This window comes from Lissotriton vulgaris, chromosome 5, assembly GCF_964263255.1.
Source record: "Lissotriton vulgaris chromosome 5, aLisVul1.2, whole genome shotgun sequence".
In the NCBI taxonomy this organism is placed as follows: Eukaryota; Metazoa; Chordata; class Amphibia; order Caudata; family Salamandridae; genus Lissotriton; species Lissotriton vulgaris.
This window is the reverse complement of record NC_141693.1, coordinates 444357833-444380332: the sequence shown is the minus strand read 5'-3', so window position 1 is coordinate 444380332 and position 22500 is coordinate 444357833. Positions and strand designations below refer to the sequence as shown.

At 46.6% G+C, this 22500-nt stretch overlaps 1 protein-coding gene across 3 annotated transcripts in view; it reads right to left on the bottom strand.

The window, feature by feature from the left end:
* The window catches only part of CDC42 (cell division cycle 42), a 114754-nt gene extending 96334 nt beyond the window's left edge, over positions 1 to 18420 (bottom strand). For 2 of the 3 annotated variants that reach the window (XR_015295894.1, XM_086921877.1), the window contains exon 1: positions 18211 to 18343. The gene's annotated coding sequence lies outside the window, so the exon portion shown is untranslated. Of the gene's footprint in view, positions 1 to 18210 lie in introns of all 3 variants that reach the window. The other variant, XM_086921880.1, reaches the window with a different exon arrangement.
* Positions 18421 to 22500: the final 4080 nt, after the last annotated feature.

Genomic DNA, 22500 nt, shown 5'->3' with positions numbered 1-22500 from the left:
TAATGTGGTGGCGCCGAGTGATAATGTGGTGGCGCCGAGTGATAATGTGGTGGTGCCGAGTGATAATGTGGTGGTGCCGAGTGATAATGTGGTGGTGCCGAGTGATAATGTGGTGGTGCCGAGTGATAATGTGGTGGTGCCGAGTGATAATGTGGTGGTGCCGAGTGATAATGTGGTGGTGCCGAGTGATGTGGTGGTGCCGAGTGATGCTGGGGTAGCGCTGAGTGATGATGCTGAATTGTGCTGCTGAGTGATGGTGCTGAATATTGCTGCTGAGTGATGGTGCTGCTGAGTGGTGGTGCCGAGTGATGCTGTGGTGGTGGTGAGTGATAATGTGGTGGTGCTGAGTGATAATGTGGTGGTGCTGAGTGATGCTGGGGTAGCGCTGAGTGATGCTGCTGAATGGTGCTGCTGAGTGATGGTGCTGCTGAGTGGTGGTGCTGCTGAGTGGTGGTGCTGAGTGATGCTGGGGTAGCGCTGAGTGATGATGTGGAAGGGAAGATAAGAAAGAATGAAAGAAAGAAAGGAGGAAGAAGGGAGGAAGGAAAGAAAAAGGAATGAAAGGGAGGGAGGAAAGGAAGGAATGGGAGAAAAAAGGAAGGCAAGAAAGGATGGAAAGGAAGAAAGGAAGGAAAGAATGGATGAAAGGAAAGAAAGAAAGGATTCTAATTGCAAGTGTCAACATGTTTAGGCTTGTTTTGAAGATGTAGTCCCTAAATTTGAGATTCCTCGACGGAGAGGGGCTGAGAGGCGACAGGGAGAGGGGAGAGGCGACAGGGAGAGGGGAGAGGCGACAGGGAGAGGGGAGAGGCGACAGGGAGAAGGGAGAGGCGACAGGGAGAGGCGACAGGGAGAGGCGACAGGGAGAGGCGACAGGGAGAGGCGACAGGGAGAGGCGACAGGGAGAGGCGACAGGGAGAGGCGACAGGGAGAGGCGACAGGGAGAGGCGACAGGGAGAGGCGACAGGGAGAGGCGACAGGGAGAGGCGACAGGGAGAGGCGACAGGGAGAGGCGACAGGGAGAGGCGACAGGGAGAGGCGACAGGGAGAGGCGACAGGGAGAGGCGACAGGGAGAGGCGACAGGGAGAGGCGACAGGGAGAGGCGACAGGGAGAGGCGACAGGGAGAGGCGACAGGGAGAGGCGACAGGGAGAGGCGACAGGGAGAGGCGACAGGGAGAGGCGACAGGGAGAGGCGACAGGGAGAGGCGACAGGGAGAGGCGACAGGGAGAGGCGACAGGGAGAGGCGACAGGGAGAGGCGACAGGGAGAGGCGACAGGGAGAGGCGACAGGGAGAGGCGACAGGGAGAGGCGACAGGGAGAGGCGACAGGGAGAGGCGACAGGGAGAGGCGACAGGGAGAGGCGACAGGGAGAGGCGACAGGGAGAGGCGACAGGGAGAGGCGACAGGGAGAGGCGACAGGGAGAGGCGACAGGGAGAGGCGACAGGGAGAGGCGACAGGGAGAGGCGACAGGGAGAGGCGACAGGGAGAGGCGACAGGGAGAGGCGACAGGGAGAGGCGACAGGGAGAGGCGACAGGGAGAGGCGACAGGGAGAGGCGACAGGGAGAGGCGACAGGGAGAGGCGACAGGGAGAGGCGACAGGGAGAGGCGACAGGGAGAGGCGACAGGGAGAGGCGACAGGGAGAGGCGACAGGGAGAGGCGACAGGGAGAGGCGACAGGGAGAGGCGACAGGGAGAGGCGACAGGGAGAGGCGACAGGGAGAGGCGACAGGGAGAGGCGACAGGGAGAGGCGACAGGGAGAGGCGACAGGGAGAGGCGACAGGGAGAGGCGACAGGGAGAGGCGACAGGGAGAGGCGACAGGGAGAGGCGACAGGGAGAGGCGACAGGGAGAGGCGACAGGGAGAGGCGACAGGGAGAGGCGACAGGGAGAGGCGACAGGGAGAGGCGACAGGGAGAGGCGACAGGGAGAGGCGACAGGGAGAGGCGACAGGGAGAGGCGACAGGGAGAGGCGACAGGGAGAGGCGACAGGGAGAGGCGACAGGGAGAGGCGACAGGGAGAGGCCACGCGCGGCGGACATCAAAGGAAGGGTGGAGCGAGAAAAGCCATAGACACCAGGGGGGGGGGGCGGGGAAGCAGATTGTCTTCATGCTTTCAAGCCTTTGAAGACAAATGCTGGTGTGCGAGGTGAATGTAAGACATTGATCTACATTCTGTCCATCAAATTGTTTTTTGTAATTTTCTCCCTGAGTGTACTGGGGTAGCTCAGACGTGGGTCCCAGAGCCTCCACACCACTGGAGTCAAGCTAGCAGGGCTGATGAGAGGTGTTACCTCGAAACCGGTCCGGTCCTCGGATGCTTGATTCCGGTCTGGGAAAGATATGGCTGTTGTAGTTCGGACTGGACTGTTCCCATGGGGCACAGGGTCAGAGCTGATTTGCATAAAGCCATTATCTGACCCAGGGTGGTGTGGAGTGCAAAAAAACGATGGATTTAGGCCCAGATCCTTGTACTGGGGTGAATGTGAGACATTGATCTACATTCTGTCCATCAAATTGTTTTTTGTAATTTTCTCCCTGAGTGTACTGGGGTAGCTCAGACGTGGGTCCCAGAGCCTCCACACCACTGGAGTCAAGCTAGCCGGGCTGCTGAGAGGTTTTACCTCGAAACCGGTCCGGTCCTGGGATGCTTGATTCCGGTCTGGGAAAGATATGGCTGTTGTAGTTCGGACTGGACTGTTCCCATGGGGCACAGGGTCAGAGCTGATTTGCATAAAGCCATTATCTGACCCAGGGTGGTGTGGAGTGCAAAAAAACGATGGATTTAGGCCCAGATCCTTGTACTGGGGTGAATGTGAGACATTGATCTACATTCTGTCCATCAAATTGTTTTTTGTAATTTTCTCCCTGAGTGTACTGGGGTAGCTCAGACGTGGGTCCCAGAGCCTCCACACCACTGGAGTCAAGCTAGCCGGGCTGCTGAGAGGTTTTACCTCAAAACCGGTCCGGTCCTCGGATGCTTGATTCCGGTCTGGGAAAGATATGGCTGTTGTAGTTCGGACTGGACTGTTCCCATGGGGCACAGGGTCAGAGCTGATTTGCATAAAGCCATTATCTGACCCAGGGTGGTGTGGAGTGCAAAAAACGATTGATTTAGGCCCAGATCCTTGTACTGGGGTGAATGTAAGACATTGATCTACATTCTGTCCATCAAATTGTTTTTTGTAATTTTCTCCCGGTGTGCGAGGCCAAGCGCGTGCCTGGGGAAGATTCATGGTTGAGTGCACAACATGCATTGCACGAAATCCGGCTGGTTTCAAAGATTTTCGTTCAGTAGTAATAGAATCCGAGTTATAAATAACTCGACCTAAAAACAAAAAAACACAAGAGATCGCCAGATCACTAATTATAGTGGGCACCCTGTACCAGTCCAAACAACCCTTGATGATTAGGTTAAAGACAACCTTTATTGAAAGCTATCCTAGTGGTAGCTATGGAGAGCAGCCTTCAGGCTAAGTCTTTAAGGCATGTAAAGCAGCCTGTTTTACCAGATCAGAACCTCCTGAATGACCGAATAAAGGAGAACCAGACTAGGGATATATAAAATGCATGTTTTTATTACTAAACACTCTCTACTAACCGCTTTATGAGATTAGAGAAAAAAGCACACAATATTAAATGAAAAGAAAGAGCAACTCATGCACACCCGGAAAACACCCATTATTGTAGGGCACCCCACAATAGCTTAGGTTGGTAAAACCCTCCAAATTCAAAGGAGAGGCATACGTGCCCTCTCAGTTGTATAATAAATGCAAAAGAAGGCAAACAAACTCGCTGGTAGAGAACCTTATTACGTTCCAACCCATAGATGCGACGGTGTGCATCCTCCACTGACCTCACATTCCTCTGCCTGCGACTCGAAAGTGGTGTTTTCTGCAGTGAGAAGTGACTAACGCCTAAATAAGGACTTTTATTTAGGGCACTGATTGCTGTTGCTCTGGGAGACTTTGAAGAACAGTCTTGAGAATAAAGGCTGGGATTTTGTTCTACCGGAAGTACAAGGAATCTGAGTTTTGATGAACAATAGGATTAAGAGAGTCTTGCCAATCGCTTTGATAAAGTCTCAGTGGAGACGAAACACGTGTTGGCATAATGGCAAACATTTATGATGGATGTAACAGCTACAAGGAAATAAGCGGGGTGTCAGTGTCCGGCTAGAACACAAACAAGCCTTGGCAACTGCAACCCACGCGGTCAGAGGAAATCAGCTTAGGTGAGGACCAGCAAGGTCCTGGGGACTCTCCAAACAATGGAGTCAGCGCACGTCTGGAGCAACGAGGAAAGCCCACGGAAAGTTAAGGTTACCTTCGCAGGGACCCACAGCCCAACGGACCAGGGATCGCGGAGGGACCTCAAGCTGAGTCACAAAATACCAGCCCACGGAACACTCATGGAGTGTTGGCCGGATATCTTTGGTGGGATTACTGCTCTGGGTCAGGACAACAAGTAGCCCAAAGCACAGCCTCAGGGATCGCCGAAAACAATATGCTGCTGCAAAAGTTCACGGTGCATAAGGGTTCGGATTGCACGGTCGCCACAAGGGATACGGGCCTCAGAATTACTGAGAATGCAGATCAACCTCCGAGACCTCGGGAACCCACCACCTCCTGTGTTGCAGAAATCTTCGGAGTCCTCAGGAGCTCAGAAGATGCAAACCGGTCAGATGCGTTTAGGTGTCTGCCTTTCAGGGGAGTAAATCATTTATTCCAAGGGAGATTCTTCGGTCATCGAGCATAGTTTAGATCGTCAAAGTACTTTGTTTCTGTAGCAGAGTATAGTCCAGTTAAAATCTAAAGTCCTGTAGTCAGGGGTTCCTACGTTATACATAAGGATGGGGTAGGAAAAACTCTGGGGACCCACCTTTGGGAGAGTCAGGACAGAGGGGTGGCTCACCCATGTCCTTTGTCCAGTTTCGCGCCAGAGCAGGAGCAAATGGCTCCTGCAACCGGTTTGAGCTGGACTATGCACAGGGACACCAAACGTGCTCCCAGTGCAGACATCAAAGCACGCTCCGAGTGCACCCAGCCAGCCTCAATACACTAAAGCCTGTCTGGGAGGTGGTTACACCTTCCTATGACAGAAAGCCTATTGTCAAGCCTTCCCCTGCTGAAGGTTGGCTCAGCAAGCAGGAGGGCATACTCGTGTCAGTGGCTGGCAGCATCCATTTTGTGAAGCCTAGGTCTAGAAAGCTGGTATCAGGTGTACCGGTATGTCGCATATGTCCCTTTAGGAGGGTGGAATCAAACCTCCCCTGCCAGTTACTGGCGGAGAGGTATGATTCCAAGGTGTTTGACACCAAACACAACATGTTTCTAAGCAGCCGTTTTAAAGTTAGCATTTACCGCAAGGTTATAATGCACTTAAGTATATATGGTTGGCTGCATCACAAACAACCCCGGAAAATAGGTTCTGAAGGCTGCAGAGGGGCTCTGCTCATGCATGTTCACCCTCTCTTAAAACCCAGAACACTGCCTTCAGGATTGATAAGACTAGCCGTAGGGGTGACTGATAGGTTTATATGTGCAGTGATATATGATAGATATAGTGGACCTATATCTAAGTAAGGGGTGAATGTACCACCATAGACAGGCTACAGTAGCAGACCTGTGGTGTCAGTTTGAGTGGTCTCTCAGGGGTGGCACAATACATGCTGCAGCCCCTGGGAGGCCTCGGGGGTACCTATGCCCTGGGTACCTAGTATACTATATACTAGGGTACCCCAGAATCCAATCTGGAGTGTACCTAAAGTACATGCAATCAATTCAGAGGGGAAAGCAGCTAGGCTGGGGTCCTGGATAGCAGGATCACAGCCAGTCTAAGTCGAAAACAGTGAAACATCAGCAAAAAGTGGGGGTAACTATAAAAAAGTAAATGTAAATGTACAGGAATTTATATAGCGCAAATCACCGAGCTGTTTCTAAGCGCTTGCTTAGGGAACCCGTCCTGGTATTCCCCTGTGAGATAACCCCGGCAGGGTATCCGCAAGGTGAAAGCCAGGCATCCCGCCGCGAGGGGCCGTTGTGGAGATTAAGCAAGCTATTGTCCAGAGTCGCAGAGTGTGAACCCGTGAATCGAGTAGGCACCGGAGCGAGAATTGTCGAGTCCATGGACATTTTAGGACTCAAGACCCCGCCGAGCCGGGAATTGAACCCTGGTCCCGGGCTGACCTCTGCTTCCAGGTCTGCTTCCTCTAACCAGTGAGCCACACTTCTCCACTGCAGATCCTACTCTCCTACAGTGTATAGGGAAAAGCATAGGAAAAAACAAATACTGCAATCACAACACTGGTACATCACCACATCAAAAGACAGCATGTCATAAGAAGCGCGGGCAAGTTATCCAGGACATAACTTTGAAAGATCCAGAGGTGGCCCGGTCAGAACATGAGAACACAAGAATTTAACAATAACAAAGAGACCAAGAAATATATCATCAACCTGTTGAAAGAGTGAGGCAGCAAGGGCAGTTCCACCACAGGCCTGAGAGAGACCACAACATCGGGGATATAGCAGTAACGCTCACAGGGCAATCCACCGCCTGTTAGCCAATATCTCTAATCAGTGAGTGGACAATGGCGCCTGCCCGATTACTAGCTAACATTTATGATGATGCTAGGGAAACAAGTTCACTCCGATCAGAGTGAGCATCATGCTGAATAGATCCACTACTCTGGGAAAGACATGGCTTGGTAGTTCGGACAGGACTGTTCCCATGAGGCACAGGGTCAGAGCTGATTTGCATATAGCCAGTGTCTAACCCAGGGTGGTGTGGAGTGCAAAAAAACAATGGATTTAGGCCCAGATCCTTGTACTGGGGTGAATGTATGACATTGTTCTACATTCTGTCCATCAACTGTGTTTTTTGCAATTTTCACCCTGAGTGTGCTGGGGATGCTCAGACGTGAGTCCCAGGCTCTCCACACCACTGGAGTCAAGCTATCCAGGCTGATGAAGGCTGATAGCCAGAAACCGGTCCTTGGATGCTCGATTCCGGTCTGGGAAAGACATGGCTTGGTAGTTCGGACTGGACTGTTCCCATGAGGCACAGGGTCAGAGCTGATTTGCATATAGCCAGTGTCTAACCCAGGGTGGTGTGGAGTGCAAAAAAACGATGGATTTAGGCCCAGATCCTTGTACTGGGGTGAATGTATGACATTGTTCTACATTCTGTCCATCAACTGTGTTTTTTGCAATTTCACCCGGAGTGTGCTGGGGATGCTCAGACGTGAGTCCCAGGGTCTCCACACCACTGGAGTCAAGCTATCCAGGCTGATAAAGGCTGATAGCCAGAAACTGGTCCTTGGATGCTCGATTCCGGTCTGGGAAAGACATGGCTTGGTAGTTCGGACTGGACTGTTCCCATGAGGCACAGGGTCAGAGCTGATTTGCATATAGCCAGTGTCTAACCCAGGGTGGTGTGGAGTGCAAAAAAAACGATGGATTTAGGCCCAGATCCTTGTACTGGGGTGAATGTATGACAGTGTTCTACATTCTGTCCATCAACTGTGTTTTTTGCGAATAGATTCACTAGACACTCTTAAAAGTCTACATTTCAGAAATTATGTCAGGTCATATTAAAGGCCTTCTGGTGTTAGGGATATTGGGTCAGAGAAGGAATTAGACACCCTGGAGTGAGTATATGCGTTTCAGATTTTGCAGTATATTTGGGCATTCATGGTGTATGAGGTGAAGCAGAGGCTAATTTCTACAAGCAGAGTACCTAACAGGACTAGTCCTTGTTGTCCAATTTATTTTCTCTGATGGCAGAACCACAACTGAATGGATCAGATGTTAACACCTAGTCACAAGATAATGGCAGCCATTGGGCGAGGGAGAGCTAACACCATGCACTTTAAGCCACCCTTGGGGCAAGACGTAGCATCAACAACATACTTGACTGCTGTGTCATATTCTTTACCTGGAGGTAAACTGGTACAAGTTGTTTAGCTATCAATTCCAGAGAAGGAGGAAGCAGTCAGCTAACAGACTCACCGAAACCAGGAATGGTCCATTTTTAAGTAGCATGGGATGCAAGTGGCAAAGAGAAGTGGTAGCAATATGGGAAATTTAGATTGACTGAGACGCACTCGAGAAAGATACGAAACATCGGAAAGCCCCCAGAACTGATAAATTATGATTAAGACTACATTAAAAAGAATGTGTTCACGGACAATATTTTCTATGCCCTCCGAAACTTAACCTACAAAATATCCAAAAGAAACATCTGCATTGTGGTACAAAACCACCAAGCATGCTTATGGGCATGATTATGCACCAGTCAATATGGGGAGGATTGACGACGCTAGATGTTTCGTCTCTTTATAGGGACTCACAAGAGATGGTAAGAAATGTTGGTTACACAAGTCATATGGATCCTTGAACAAGGCTAGAAAGGGTGGTAACAAGGACTGTCTCTGCTACAGGTGTTATATAGGGGGTATAGACACAAGGGGATTGTTCACCTGCTATTAAGTGATTACCATGGAGGGATACACACAAAGCATCAGGATGAATCACAGGGTAATAAGAAAACATCCGTGCTGTGAAAGAAAGGGGTAAAGAAAGAGGCAGCACATTTGCAGGTTGAGAGATAGGATGTAATCTTAATTTTAAAACCATGAGACATCACAGGTATGTGAAGTGATCTGCAAAAATCTACACGAAATTTAAGGTCCAAAGAAATCAATTTACCAGAACACTACAGGGAGGAAACTGAGCCTCATCAAGAATGTAGCACAGCAGCAGCATGAATCATTGTCAACTAACTGTAATACAAGATAATACCCAGGATATATACGATCATGACAGTGTATGCACCAAAGCCCAAAAACAATGGGAAACTGCCATGGGTGGATAAGGTGATTCCGATTGGCCGGAGGCAAATATAGCAACATGGGAATTGGCATTTTCTTTCTGCATCCACCCAATTCAGTTTAAATGCCTACATTGTATACACTAAAACACAAAGAAACTGGAAAATAAAGTGCAGCCAGACTCTGAGGTGCCAGAAGTGTATAACTGAAGTTAGTATTGGAAACCTTCAGGTAACCGAAGTGAGATATGAAATTCTGGGGAAGACCGTTATAGAGGCTCTTTGGGGTAGTGGGTTGGCTTTTGATGTTAGAACTTAAGCATGACTGCAAGGATTAATTAATGAAGAACCTTTAGCAGATTCTAGGCAGCAAAACGTTGGTTACCACTGGGATAGCGGCTGCTAAGTGTGACACTGGAAAAAGAGAAAGATGGTCCACAAAAACAGAGGGGTTAAGAACTGGAGAATTGTAAGATGAAGAGACCAATATGCTAATACAAAGAACACCTAAAAAAAACAAAAGTACCCCTAAATGTAGGCATTGCTAATAGAACATTTTCATAATCATTGAACAAAATATTTAGCTTCAACAAGATAGGACAGGTGCGATTCCGGGTTAACACCCAGACTAGTATGTGCACCTTGGTGGGAGGTCCTCTTCAACCTTCTACAGGTAAGCACTCTTTATACATACACACAACTCCAAGAAAAAACAATTGACTAAGCAGTGTGTGTGCTATAGCAATGACCCAACCTATTTGGGAGAGAGTGATTATGAAGTATACATCTCTTCAGTTACACAGAACTACCGAGTATAAGTCTGAGAAGAGGTCAACTACCAAAAATAACCAGCTTTAGCTAGCATTAAAGCCATAAAATAGCAAGGCTCGCCCACAGAGGGTCAATGTCGAGGGCATATACACATTCAAATATTTCAGTACCCTGCTAACTGGCTTCTTTTAATTCTTCAGCATGACAAAAAACACACTACGGCAAAGGACATGAAAAAGCTACCTGGGTTAGCATTATATTGCATATTAAAGGGGGAAGACAATTTTAGATAAATATTTTTAACGTTTTTTTACAATATAAACTAAAAAGACAAAAGCAAATTCATTAAACTCCCAGTGGGATAGAAATGTATTATTACAAAATACTCTTATAAACGTCCATTAATAAGTTCTTGAAACATCAAGACAGAAATTGACCTTTATCTTCTATAAATTACTATTAAAATATTCACATAATCCTCTTTTCCTACAATCATGTATTAAAATTGACAGAACGTATTTTATTATTAAACAAAAAATTAAACAGGTCCAACAATACTGAACAGTTGAATAATGAAAGACCTTCCAAAGTCATCTTGATTACAGAATCCTATGGTGCACAGTCCCTAATCTTTCAAATCACCAGACCCCGCCAGCACAAATGCAAATTTCTGAACGGACTGAATTATAAAACTAAGTGAAGAGAGTTACGTGTTGTGCCCAAAGCTTGCTGGACTACTAAGAAAATCATCTTGCAGCCATTCGAAGGGGGCAGGCCATCTAATACAGCTGGTAAATTGAGTTAAAAAAAAAAAAGCAGAGTGACATAACACTGTGGACGATTGATTTTTTCAATCTGTAATTTGCTTTTGTCGCTCCACATACCTCAGCAACCCTACTCAATATAAGTCAGACAACTGCATACAATAGGATTTATATACCAACATGAAATTTTCTGAGGAAAATCGCACATAATGTAGTGAGACTAAAGCCTTTTATATGTAATGCCAAACTCGTGCTTTTGGTAGTCATCTGGTAGCGCTTACAAGCCTTGACCAACCGTTTCTCTTCTGGCTCCTTAATGCATTATCCCCTAATGGGTTGCCTTAAATTTCTTTCAAACGTCTCACAATCCTGTCGCAAAAATCTCATCTGGTCCTCTCATAGACTGTTCTTGTATCTATGTAGGAGTGTCTGCAGACTGCAAAGTTAAGTAAATAACCTAGCCCTACTGTAAAAAACCCACATGAAATTATCAGAAATATGCTGCACATATGTAGAAAGGTGCAATTATAGAAGAAAATTTCGTCCCATTTCTTAATTTCCAAGGCTATCAGTCTACTCAGCTGTTGGCCTGAAATTCCTGAATGACAGCATGTAAAGGCATTCAAAGAGCCTTAATTGTCTGTACTATTTTGCTTTAAAAAATAAATAGACAGGAAACACATGGTTTACTGCCTTAATGGGTATGTAAAAAACAGTAAAACAGAAAACTGGGAGCTTAACTTATGATCCTAATTGGGGAAAGTACTGCAACTCTATCAGGGTTGAAACTATAGCATCAGTACCAGGACTTATTTGTTGGTTTCTGAGGGTGTTACCAAAAGTTGTATTACAGATGAGCCACACTGTTTCCTCATGTTCATGTACTAACCCCATCTACCAGTTGCATAAACTCAAATACCTAGCACTTTCTTTCAAATGATGCCACCCAACTGCCATTAATCTATTTGTCAAACTGGTGGGCATTTATATCATCACCCTTCCACATGACAGGGATATCATCAATATATCTCCTCTTCACCAGTACGTTTTCTTTGAAAGGGTTGGTGTCTAAAAATGTGTTGGTCCTCAAAAGATGCCATGTAGAGACAAACCAGGCTCGGGGCGAATTCGCTGCTCATTGATGTCCCTTGCACTTCGTGGTATACCTGGGTTTTTGTACTGGGAGAAGTTGTTCTTAAGTGCCACTATAGGAAATGTTATGATGAAATCAACAGGTGTCCCTGCGTCCATGTTTATGCTCTCAGGCAAGATTTGATTACCTTGATGGTGGCATCCTGTGTTATGTTGGTGTATAATACCTCCACATCTAGAGGCACCAGAAGGTCAATCTCATGTGGTTTGTCAAAATAAGGCAACAGGTTTAGTATGTCCCTCATATCTTTGATAATAGAAGGCGTCTCCTGCACCAGCAGTTGGGGGTACTGTTGATGGGTTCCAGCAGAGAACCAATGCCAGGGATAATGGTCTTCCTGTTGGGGGGTTAATACACTTATGTATTTTTGGCAATGTGTAAAAATATAGGGTTCTTGAGGACGTGTTCAATAGGAATTCTGCTTTGTGTTGAGTGATCCAGTTTTGTGCTTCTGCTGTTGTAACCGCGGATTGTATCTGTTTCGTCAAGGTATTGCTAGGATCTGAACCCAATGGGTGCTAGTACCTCGTAACTGCTAAATGGCGTAAGCATGCTCAGTCGTATTCCGTGCAGTTCACTAATACGATTGCACTGCCCTTGTCCGCGGGTTTAATGATAATAGGGGTCTTCAGTGAGAGCGGCAATAGCCTTGCATCGTTTCCTGGGCAGATTGTCATAGGGCGTTGGTGTCCCAGTCTATGCAGTCTCCTTGAGTATAGCTTTTTAAAAGATGACACCAAGTGAGGATCTCAATTGGTGTCATCGCGGCAGTGGGTGTGAATCTTGATGGTGGTCTTAGAAAAGAATCTTCTCTGTCCAGGATTGAGTTTGTCCTGGAAGAAAGCTTTCAAGCTGATTTTGCTGACAAATTGATTAAGTTTGTTGTTGAGCCTTAACTGGTATTCCCGGGGGTGGGCACAAAGCTGAGGCCTTTCTTTAGGACTATCTTTTCTTCTTCAGCAAGGGTCCAATCTAAGAAACTGAGTTTCAGTTTTTCTTAGCCATCTGGCTCCTGGTCCTTCTACGAGTGTCATCTTGTTGCCAGTGTACCTGTTTGTTGTTTCCTCCTCTACTTCTTCCTCTGCTCCTGCCCCAGCCTCTGCCTCAAAAAGGTTGGTGAAAAGGGAGTTGGATGAAGGATTGGGGTGGTTGGGCAGGCATCTGGAACCGGGGATGCCACATGGTGATGGGTCCTGGAAAAGATTGCATGTTAATTCAAGCCAGGGACATTTATATTGCGCACACATCACTCCAAGAGTCTCATGGCGCATGCAGACAACTCTGAACAAACTGCTGGCTTAGTTATCAAATTGCCATGTTTTCAACTTCTTGCGAAAGCAACTGTGGTCAGAGATGGAGCGCAGATGTGAGGGCATTTTGTTCCAGGATGCCGGTGCGAGAAAGGAAAAAGATCTACCCCCCTTTCTAGCAGTTTGGATTCTAAGGGAAGTAAGGAGAGCATCACTGCTGGATCTGAGTATCCTACGTGGCTGATACCAATGTAATTTTCCTGACCAGTATCTTGGGCCAACTCCGTACAAGTTCTTATGAGTCAAACAAAGTTTTGAAAAGAATCCGTTTTTTCACAGGAAGCCATTGAATGGTTTTTAAACAGGGAGCAGAGGAAGATCCATATGGAAGACCTAAGACAAGCCTAGCAGCTGTGTTCTGCAGGATCTGGAGCCTGTTCAGGAGGTTTTCATTTATTGAGAGCAATATGGTGTTGCCATAGTCCATCCTGTTTATAATCAATCCCTGAACTAATGGTTTTTGCGTCTCAATAGGGATCAATTTGAAAACCCTCCGCAAACTGCGCATTACACCAAAACAGGTGCCAATGATATGAGTTATTTGGCTTTTCATGGACAATTGGTTGTCCATGTAAAAACCAAGGTTGCGGACCGTTTCCTTAGTGGTTGGGCAGGGGCCTAGATTGACTGGTCACCAGTCATGTGCCCAGTGTTCCGTGGCCTTCCCAAAGAACATAATCTCTGACTAACCACTATTTAGTTAAAGGTGGTTAGATCTCATCCACTGATCCACATAGGACAGACCGTTTTGGAAACGTTGCTTTGTTTCAATAGGGTCCGGACCTAAGGTGACCAGGATTTGTGTATCGTCTGCATATGATATAACGTCAAATCCGTAGGCTCTGATCAACTTAGCTAAGGGGGTCATGTACAGGTTAAAAAGTGTTGGGCTCAAAATGGAGCCCTGTGGTACACACATCTCATGTGACATGTCTTTCACTTGAGATGGTGTTTCCCATCTGAACAGTCGTTACATGGTCATATAAATAGTTTTTAAACGAGTTAAGGGCATTTCTTTGACACCAATCTCCCAATCTGATACCCAAACATTGATTGTGTTGGTGGGGGAGGCATCTGATCCGTGATATCGCCACAGGTATTCCCTACACCGCGCTCTATTGTGAGCCCCAAGGCCTCGAGCATTGCACGAGAAATTACTGCAGTATTCATTGCACTGTGCTCTATTGTGACCCCCAAGACATCGAACATTGCACGAGAAATTACAGCTCCAATTATCGTAAACGGAGAGAGACATCATACACCCCCGTGTAGACCAGAGTCCACGGGCCCCCCCAGTCATTGTGACTGTGGCCCCCAGCTTGACTGGGCATTATCCCTCTAACCTACCTGACGTGCTGTCTACAGCTCAGACCCACAGCTACCTCTCTTGCATTTAGATTGACCAGTCCTGAAGATGATCCCATAACCGTTGTTGGGATCAAAACTTTGTCAACAACATCTTAACTCCGACGTGAAAATGTTGATTGTTGTGGAGTACAAGATATGTTTTCTATGGTGACTACTGTAATTTTAATCACGGAAGTCACCTTACCACTATATGCCGGTGATCAGGAAATCTTGATTTCCAGAATCCTTTCACTTGTTGCTCACATTATTGTATGTTCGTTTTTGTTTATCAAATAAGTAAATAAATGTAATATGGTCCATAGTGACAACAGTACACCTGATACTTATATCACTTTTGTGGTTATAGACCAATACCATCCGTAATAGGGACCGTTGTCTTTATTAATATATTGCCACCCTAGGTCCCTTCTGACTTACAGGGTTTCTCTTGTTCCTTTTCACATAACTATGCAGATGACACGCAAATACTCCTTCAACTGGAATGTCCCAAAGACATCGGAAACTCGCCAATTTTCAGTTGTCTCAGAGCTGTGGATCAATGGATAACGTGGAGCCATCTCAAACTGAATGCTTTCAAAACGGAAATACTCATGTCTGGCAATTGGAAATATTATGAGCCGCTTGCTGCCTGGCCTGATGAACTGGGATCACCGCCTCAAGTATCAAAGTAAGTAAGAAACCCTGGAATGACCATGGACTCCAAGCTGTCGATAAATGCCCAAGAGGACAAACTAGCAAGATCAAAATTTGTTACTATAAAAACTATGTGACAAATCTTCCCCCATTTGGGATTTCCACATAAGGTTCAAGCAACCATCTCAATTGTTCTGTCTAAAACTCAATTAAGCCAATAGCCTCTACCACTGATCACCTTTAACGACTATGAAAAGACTAACGGATTCAGAACTCGGCTGCCAGACTACTCTTGCATATCAAACAGCGCACCCCCATCTCCCCTGCCTTGAAAGCCCTGCATTGGTGACCGGTTGCCAGAAGATCCACGATCAAGCTGCTCTGCACCACCCACTAAGCAATACATGGAATGGGACCGCTCTTCATCAGGAATAAAATCACCAAACGCATTCATCATAGGAACTTCTGCTCTAGAGTGGCACCTCGCCCCAAAATCCCAACATACAAGAAAACAACCATGGGTGGCACATCCTTCTCTGTTCAAGCAGCCAAAATATGGAACTCTGTACCCTCGAACATAAGATCCACCGACAACCACCTTATCTTCAGAAAATGACTCAAGAATTGGGTCTTTCCCCATAAGCACCATACTCAAACAGAAATATACAGCATATCCCACAGTATATAAGCATTTATTTGTACTATAGATGGGTACCTATATATGTGTATTGCTTTGTATAAACATGATGAATAATTGTTTTAAAAAAATGAATACATTTGTAAGTACAAAACTTGTAAACCAGAGTGTATTAAATGCATCTTTATTCTACTTATACTTACTTCCTTTATGCATGTATATACCTTTCATGAACTTGGATCTATATAGTTAATACTTTCCTCCCCAAAAAAAGCATATTCAATGCACCACCCTATACATCTATCAACATCTTTCATCTACTTACTTCATTTATGCATCTAAAACTGTCCTTGTACTTATGGATCTATACATTTACTACTCTCTTCTAATACAGCATATCCAATGCACTACCCTATTTCTAACCCTATACCTCTCTGAATATATCTTCTACCTCAACTCTGACTCATCTCAAACCTCTTCTACTACTCTTTCAAATGCACTACCCTATTTCTCACCCTATACTTCTATCAATATATTCTCTACATCCACTCTTATTCATCTCAAACCCCATACCACTACTATGACCCCCAAAATAGCCCTTTCTAGACTCTCCCCTACTCTACCCCTCCTTGCACAATCCGACACCTCTTTTACTATACCGATCTCCCAAAACAAGCCTTTCTAAATTCTTCCCTTCCACATCCCTTTACTCATCCCAAGCCTCCCACTACTGCTATGACGTCCCAAAAAGAAATCTAAATCTGTCACTCTTCTATCCTTTTCAATCAAAATAACAGACTAACATGTCCACTTATAAAAGTTCACGTCACTATACTAATGAAACACTAATCCTTTTATAGGTTCAACAGTAGCATGCTACTCGCCAAAAAAGCACTTTAACACACCAACAGGTGTAACAAGTGCTATATAAATGCAAACCTTTTTCCCTCCACTATCCTTCTGAATCCAAATAACTGACTAACCTATCTACCACTCAAATTACTTTTATATTTCACTATACTAATTCAACACTAATCCTTCTTGGGTTCCAGAGTAGCGTACTAGTCGCCGAAAAAGCGTTTGGACGCCTCGGCATGGGTAGTTAGCTCTATATAAATGCAATTACAATATCACAAAGAAACTTGGAATGCATGGAATTGTTTAACTGAGTGCACACGACTAACCCTAATTCAACCATATCAAAAACACTGGACTAACTAACCACTAACGTTGGGTTACAGAGCAGTGTGCGGCCCAGTGTAAAACGCTTCAAAACATATGGGGAAGTATGCACAATATAAATACAATACCAACGAAGGATTATTTATTATAGGTGGTGCTATTTTTGCAGTGATCTAGAAGCCCGGAGCATTAAAAAAAAAACACGTTATGATTTAAAACACCTGGTTAAATCTTTGTGGGCGTACCTAACCCAGTATAAAATACCTTCCGCAAAAGTACAGCTTTCATTCATTGATACCCTACTTGATTGGAGTCATGTCACTAAAAGTTGCTAAATTATGCACAGAGGCTAATACTATTACATTCACTATCTGATGTAGCCAAAGGCGACAATTACATTGTTTAAGCGTCTAGGTAATAATTGTAAAATTCTATTGGATCAGGTATGATGGATGCAGTGCTCTCAAAAAGGCTTCTCGCTCAGGTAACGGATCACCATTTGGAAAGTGAGAGCAGCTCCTCCACCTGCCTATAGTGACATGACTCGATTACGTTAACACTAGGGTCCCAGTTAACTCAGCTTGCACATTCTAATTTAAACGCGGTGATTAAGAGTGCCAATCAAATCAGTTGTGTGCTTGTCTCCCAACCCTCCCACCGTTTCCGGACAGGAGCCACAGCCTGAAATGAAACTATTTCCGGGTAAGTCCTACATGAATTATTTTTATTAAAGCACGGCATCGACGCAGCAACAAAATCGAATTTTAAACGGGGTGCATGGTGGTAACGGGGAAGAATGGAACGGTTACCAACTCATTCATAGACACCAAGATTAGTTATGAGAGAATATCCGGCCCGGAAGTGGCTATGGACCTTTCCCCGGCGGAGACAGGCCCATCATTCAATTTCTAATAAAAACAGACCGGTGCCCCTCTGATCTCCAAGGGGGGCGTCGGAGTAGGGGATAAACACACAGAAATGGTGATCACAAGCACCCGCCTCATTCTACTTAGACCAAATTTTCTTAACAGCTTGCTGTTTACGTTTACATCTAGCGCCGAAGGGAGGGGCTTGGGGGAGGGGAGAAATGTAATGAAGAAAATACCCATAAAAGATGGGTATAAAAGGGGCTCTCTAGATAGGATCGATTGGTAGTAGTGGGAGGGGGGAGGGAGGAGGGGGGGGGGTCAACACCCATACAAGGTTGTTATGTTACCTAGTTTATAGAAAATATCCTTCCGCCGATGGTATTGCCGGTGCGGAAAACGCTCGGCCGGAAGCGTACTATTATTCCAAAAGCTTGCTGTAACCGACTACCTGGGTGACGTGTGACAGTAAACCCCGTGCCCCTCACAGACCTCGACCCCGCCTATTTTAATGTCTAAATTCCCCATACTAAAATTCACACTCCCGCCGTGCCATTGTGGAAGCAATCCACACAAATCCCAGAGAGACTCGTTTTAGCCGTGATCTACACGCAGGTCTCCGATGCTAAACCAGCGTTACCCCCTTGTGTTTTCGTTTCCCCCTGCCTCACAATGGCAGTTCCCCCGCTCACCTCTCACTTGCACAGCTCGCGTCTTCGCCGGGCGTTGGCAGCTCTATACGGGGTCTCTTCACCAGTCTGGCAGGGGCGAAAGAACGCGCATGACCCTTCTGTGACGTAGACGTGCGGCAAGTTCCGGAGCTGGAGCGTCTTGTACAGTGGAACTAGACTCAGCGGGTAGCCCCATCTAACTGAGCATATACCATAGTACATGCTCCCGCCATTTTGAAAGTGAAATAGTTTATATTTGTGTCATACGAACTTCATTGTGTTTTGAAGACCATACCACAGTCTCATCTAGGAAACACATTTTTATTGTTATACTCAATGGAAGAAAGAGTGCATTTTTAATAAGTCTAGTTAACTTACATTTACTGTGGGATAAACTGCATCATTAAAACCCTATAGTTTAACAGACTTCTCAGCACTTTTAGGGGATTTAGTTTTTTAAGTGTATGTCATTCAGGTATTTTTCACGTTTTGCTATCTTTCAGGTTTCAGAAAGGATACCATTCCCGTTAAAATGGCAGTTATGTTAACAGTTTAATGGCTTACTTTTACACAATTAATATTTCGTCTATTGCGTTACAGTTCTGTGGACCTGGACCGAGCAGGAGACATACCGAGTAGTGTAGAGAGGGAAGGTGGGCGTATCAAGTAATAACCTAAGACTGGCGATCACAGATCTCAGTACAACCCCGGGTCAAACAATTACTTTAGAAGCCATCCTAGTCATTCGATGATCATCCAATTACATTAGAAGTGATTTTCACATCCTCAGACGTTATCAAGCTCTTGAAATCATAAGTAAAGTTAAAAAAAATAGCCTGATGACTCTAGTATAATTTGAAAATGAGTATCTGATTATTTCAGAAGGTGTCCTTATTCCAGATGATTTAAGGATGACTTGTGTGGTGTTGGGGATTAGGCCTTCCCCTGTGCGCGCAATAAATCACTCGTGGGCGTCAGTCTGGTAGTGGCCAGATAACTGAGCCACGCCTGGAGCCCCGGGCTTTTTTATTCACTTTCCCTTTTTGTCTTGAATCCTAAACTCTCACAGCTAGTAGCTGTTACTTTTGTGCCCTTGACCTCAATGACTACCCATGGGTCCAATTCGAATCATAGTCGGAACTTCCCTCCAGGATGGCGGTCTTGTACTAGCACTAGGTCACCCACTAGGACAAGGCGTTCTCGATCGCATCATTTCTAGGAAGCGTCTTTATTGGTACGCGCCCTCCAGGAGTCTGATTGGTTAGGAGGGTTGAATGTTTCCTCCCACATAGGTTGATTTGGGATGGCTTCAGTCACTGACCTGTCAAAACACAGCTTGCTCAGTGATATGTTGGTGGTGCAGTGCGGCGTGAGACGATATTCTTTTAAGAACTGGTATACCTCCTGTTCCAAATTGCGGCTCTCTGCCAACGTGATCTGGATCATTTTGTTGAGGGTTCTCATCAGGTGCTCTACCTCTCCATTGGCCTGAGGCCAGCTGAGGCGTTATACGGCGGTGCTTGATGCTATGGAATGCTAGGTAGTCCGTCAGCTCGGAGCTGTTGAACGGAGGTCCGTTGTAGGAACAAATTTCTTTGAACAGCCCAAGGGGTGCTATAAGCTTCTCTTGCTTCTGGATTACCTCTGCTGCGGACATTGTTATGACTATCTCCACCTCAGGGTAGCACAAGTGGTCGCCCACCACGACTAGCATGTGTCTTCCACTGTGAAGGCTACCGAAGTCAGCGCTTACTCTCTTCCACAGGACACTGGGGGCTGCTTCGGTAAAGACTGGTGCAGGCCGATCTAGTAGGCTGGTGGCAAGGCAGACAGGATAGTTCTGCACAACTGCTTCTACTTTCTGGTCCGGGCCCCGGAACCAGGCCTTGCTCCGGAGCAGGTCCTTGGACTTGACGACTCCTTGGTGGGCTCCATGCGCTAGGAGTGCAGCTTTCTGTGCGAGGTCTTCCGGCAGCATGAGTCACGGGCCTCCAGGGAGACAACAATTATTGGTCACAGACAATTCTTGGCGAACTTAGATACAGGGCTTTCAGGATCAATTGGGCCATCTCCGTGTGTAGGGGTGTTGCAGTTTCTAGCGTTTGCCAGTCTCCAGTGGTGACAGCTCTGGTGACAATCTGTAAGAAGTCGTCGCACTGAGTTGCTGCTATGGCATCTTCCAGGGATATCAGCAGGGGCCTGGATCTCTCCACGATCATCCTCACATAGGCTTCAGTGGATGTGGCTTCTGCAGCTTCAGGAGGCTAGGCCGGCCGGCCGGCCGGGCATGCCAGGACAGGAAATCGGAGGGTTTCGGGTGCTGGTCCGGTACTCTACGGGGAATTGGAATTCTTGTAGTTACAAGATCCATTTCTCGATCCTTGGAGGGGGTCGTGATGAAGACCTGTGAAATAGAGGGATTAACAGCTTGTGGTCTGTGATAACAGCAAATGGGTAGCTGTATAAGTAGATGTAGAAGTGCCGACAGCCCAGTAGAATTGCGATCGCATCCCGCTCTATTTGTGAGTATCGCTGCTCCGTTGGTGTGAGCGTGCAGCTAGCTTAGGCCACCGGAGCCCATTCTCCACATTCTTATCACGGGCTAAGACTGCGCCTAGGCTGGTGGGGCTGGCATCCACCACAAGTTGTGATTCTCTCGGGGGGTCAAAGTATACCAGCGTTGTGTCTGCGGAGAGGGCAGTTTGGTTTGTTGGAACAATTCTTCTTGCTCGGGTCCCCACACCCACGGGCTGGTTGCCTTGGTCAGGTCTCTGAGTGGGCCGATGAGGCCTGACAGGTTCTTAATAAACCGTCCGCAGTAGGTTACCATGCCTTGGATGCTGCTGACTCCAGACACCGACGCTGGGGTGCATGCTTCTTGAATGTCCTTCACTTTGTCGGGGTCAAGGCAGATGCCTTTGTCGGAGAATCTATAACCGTAGAAACTGATGTCTGCCTGTAGGAAGTCACACTTCCCCCGAAGTGTGAATCCGTTCTCCTTGAGACGTGAGAAGACGGCTTGGAGGAGAGTTAGAGGTTCTTCTAATGTGGGAACATGGACCAAGATATCGTCGTTCACATTGAGTACCCCTTGCAGGCCATGGAGGACGCCTTTGACGATGTTCTGGAAGACTTTGGCTGCTCTGGAGATGCAAAAGTTGAGCCTTGTGTACCTCCAGAGCCCTGCGTGGGTTGAAAAGACGGAGTCTGCGTGTAATGGTATCTGATGGTAGCTGGACCGGAGATCCATTTTGGAGAACCATTTGGAGTCTGCTGGTTCGCCGATTATGTTGTCTACAGTTGGTGTGAGGTGGCGTTTCCGCTTGATTGCTAAATTCGGGACCCTCATTTCAACACAGATGCGCATGGCGTCAGGTTGTTTGGGCTTCTTTGCCACCACGATGGAGGACTCCAATGGTGTAGGTTCTGGCGCACTATCAACAGCCTTGGAGGGAAAGCCCCGAAAGGCACTTCATCAAACATTCTTGAATCCAAGTGGTATTCTTTCTTGCACATCCACTTCAACGATCAACAAGAAGGGACAGTTGACCCGTACCCCGGAGCAGAAGTCAGCAAAGCTCTAAAAACAACAAACATGCCTCCAGAGCAAACAAAAAAATGCCATCTACTGAAGACCCTTCCCACCAAAGCAGACTACCGGAAAAGCAATCCGAAAGTTTAAATCACCTAAAGGACATCACTAAAAGTATTGTCCAGGTGGACCTAATTGAAAAACAGATAAAAAAGGGCCGTAAACAGGAAGCTCCGGGTCCCGGAGGAATCCCCCCAGCTTTGTTCAAGGAGGATTCAGCTTTCTGGGCTTCCAAACTATCGCCACTTTTTACTTCCATCTTAAAAGAGAATGCCATCCCGCCCTCTTGGCAAGGTTCAATTCTCGTGCCAATATTTAAAGGAGGGGATAAGAACTCTCCAGGGAATTATCGATTGGTTGCCCTCATCGACAACGAAGCAAAGTACTTCGCCGGGATCCTGCTGAACTCACTCCCGGCATGGGCTGACGATCACTCAGTGATTCCTCTGAACCAAACCGGCTTTACAAGCAACACAGGTACCTCAGCCAATCTAATGACTCTCTCGCGCCTGATAGACCAGGCGGTATCCAGCTCCAGTTTGTTCTATATGGGATTCATAGATTACAAAGCTGCATTTGACAACGTCAACAGGGCTATGGTCTGGCAGAAGTTGTCCAGACTGAATATCCCAAATGACCTCCTGAGAGCCATACAGCTTCTGCACCGAGACACATGGGTCAGGGTTAAGATCGGGGACGGCTCCAGACTCTCACGACCG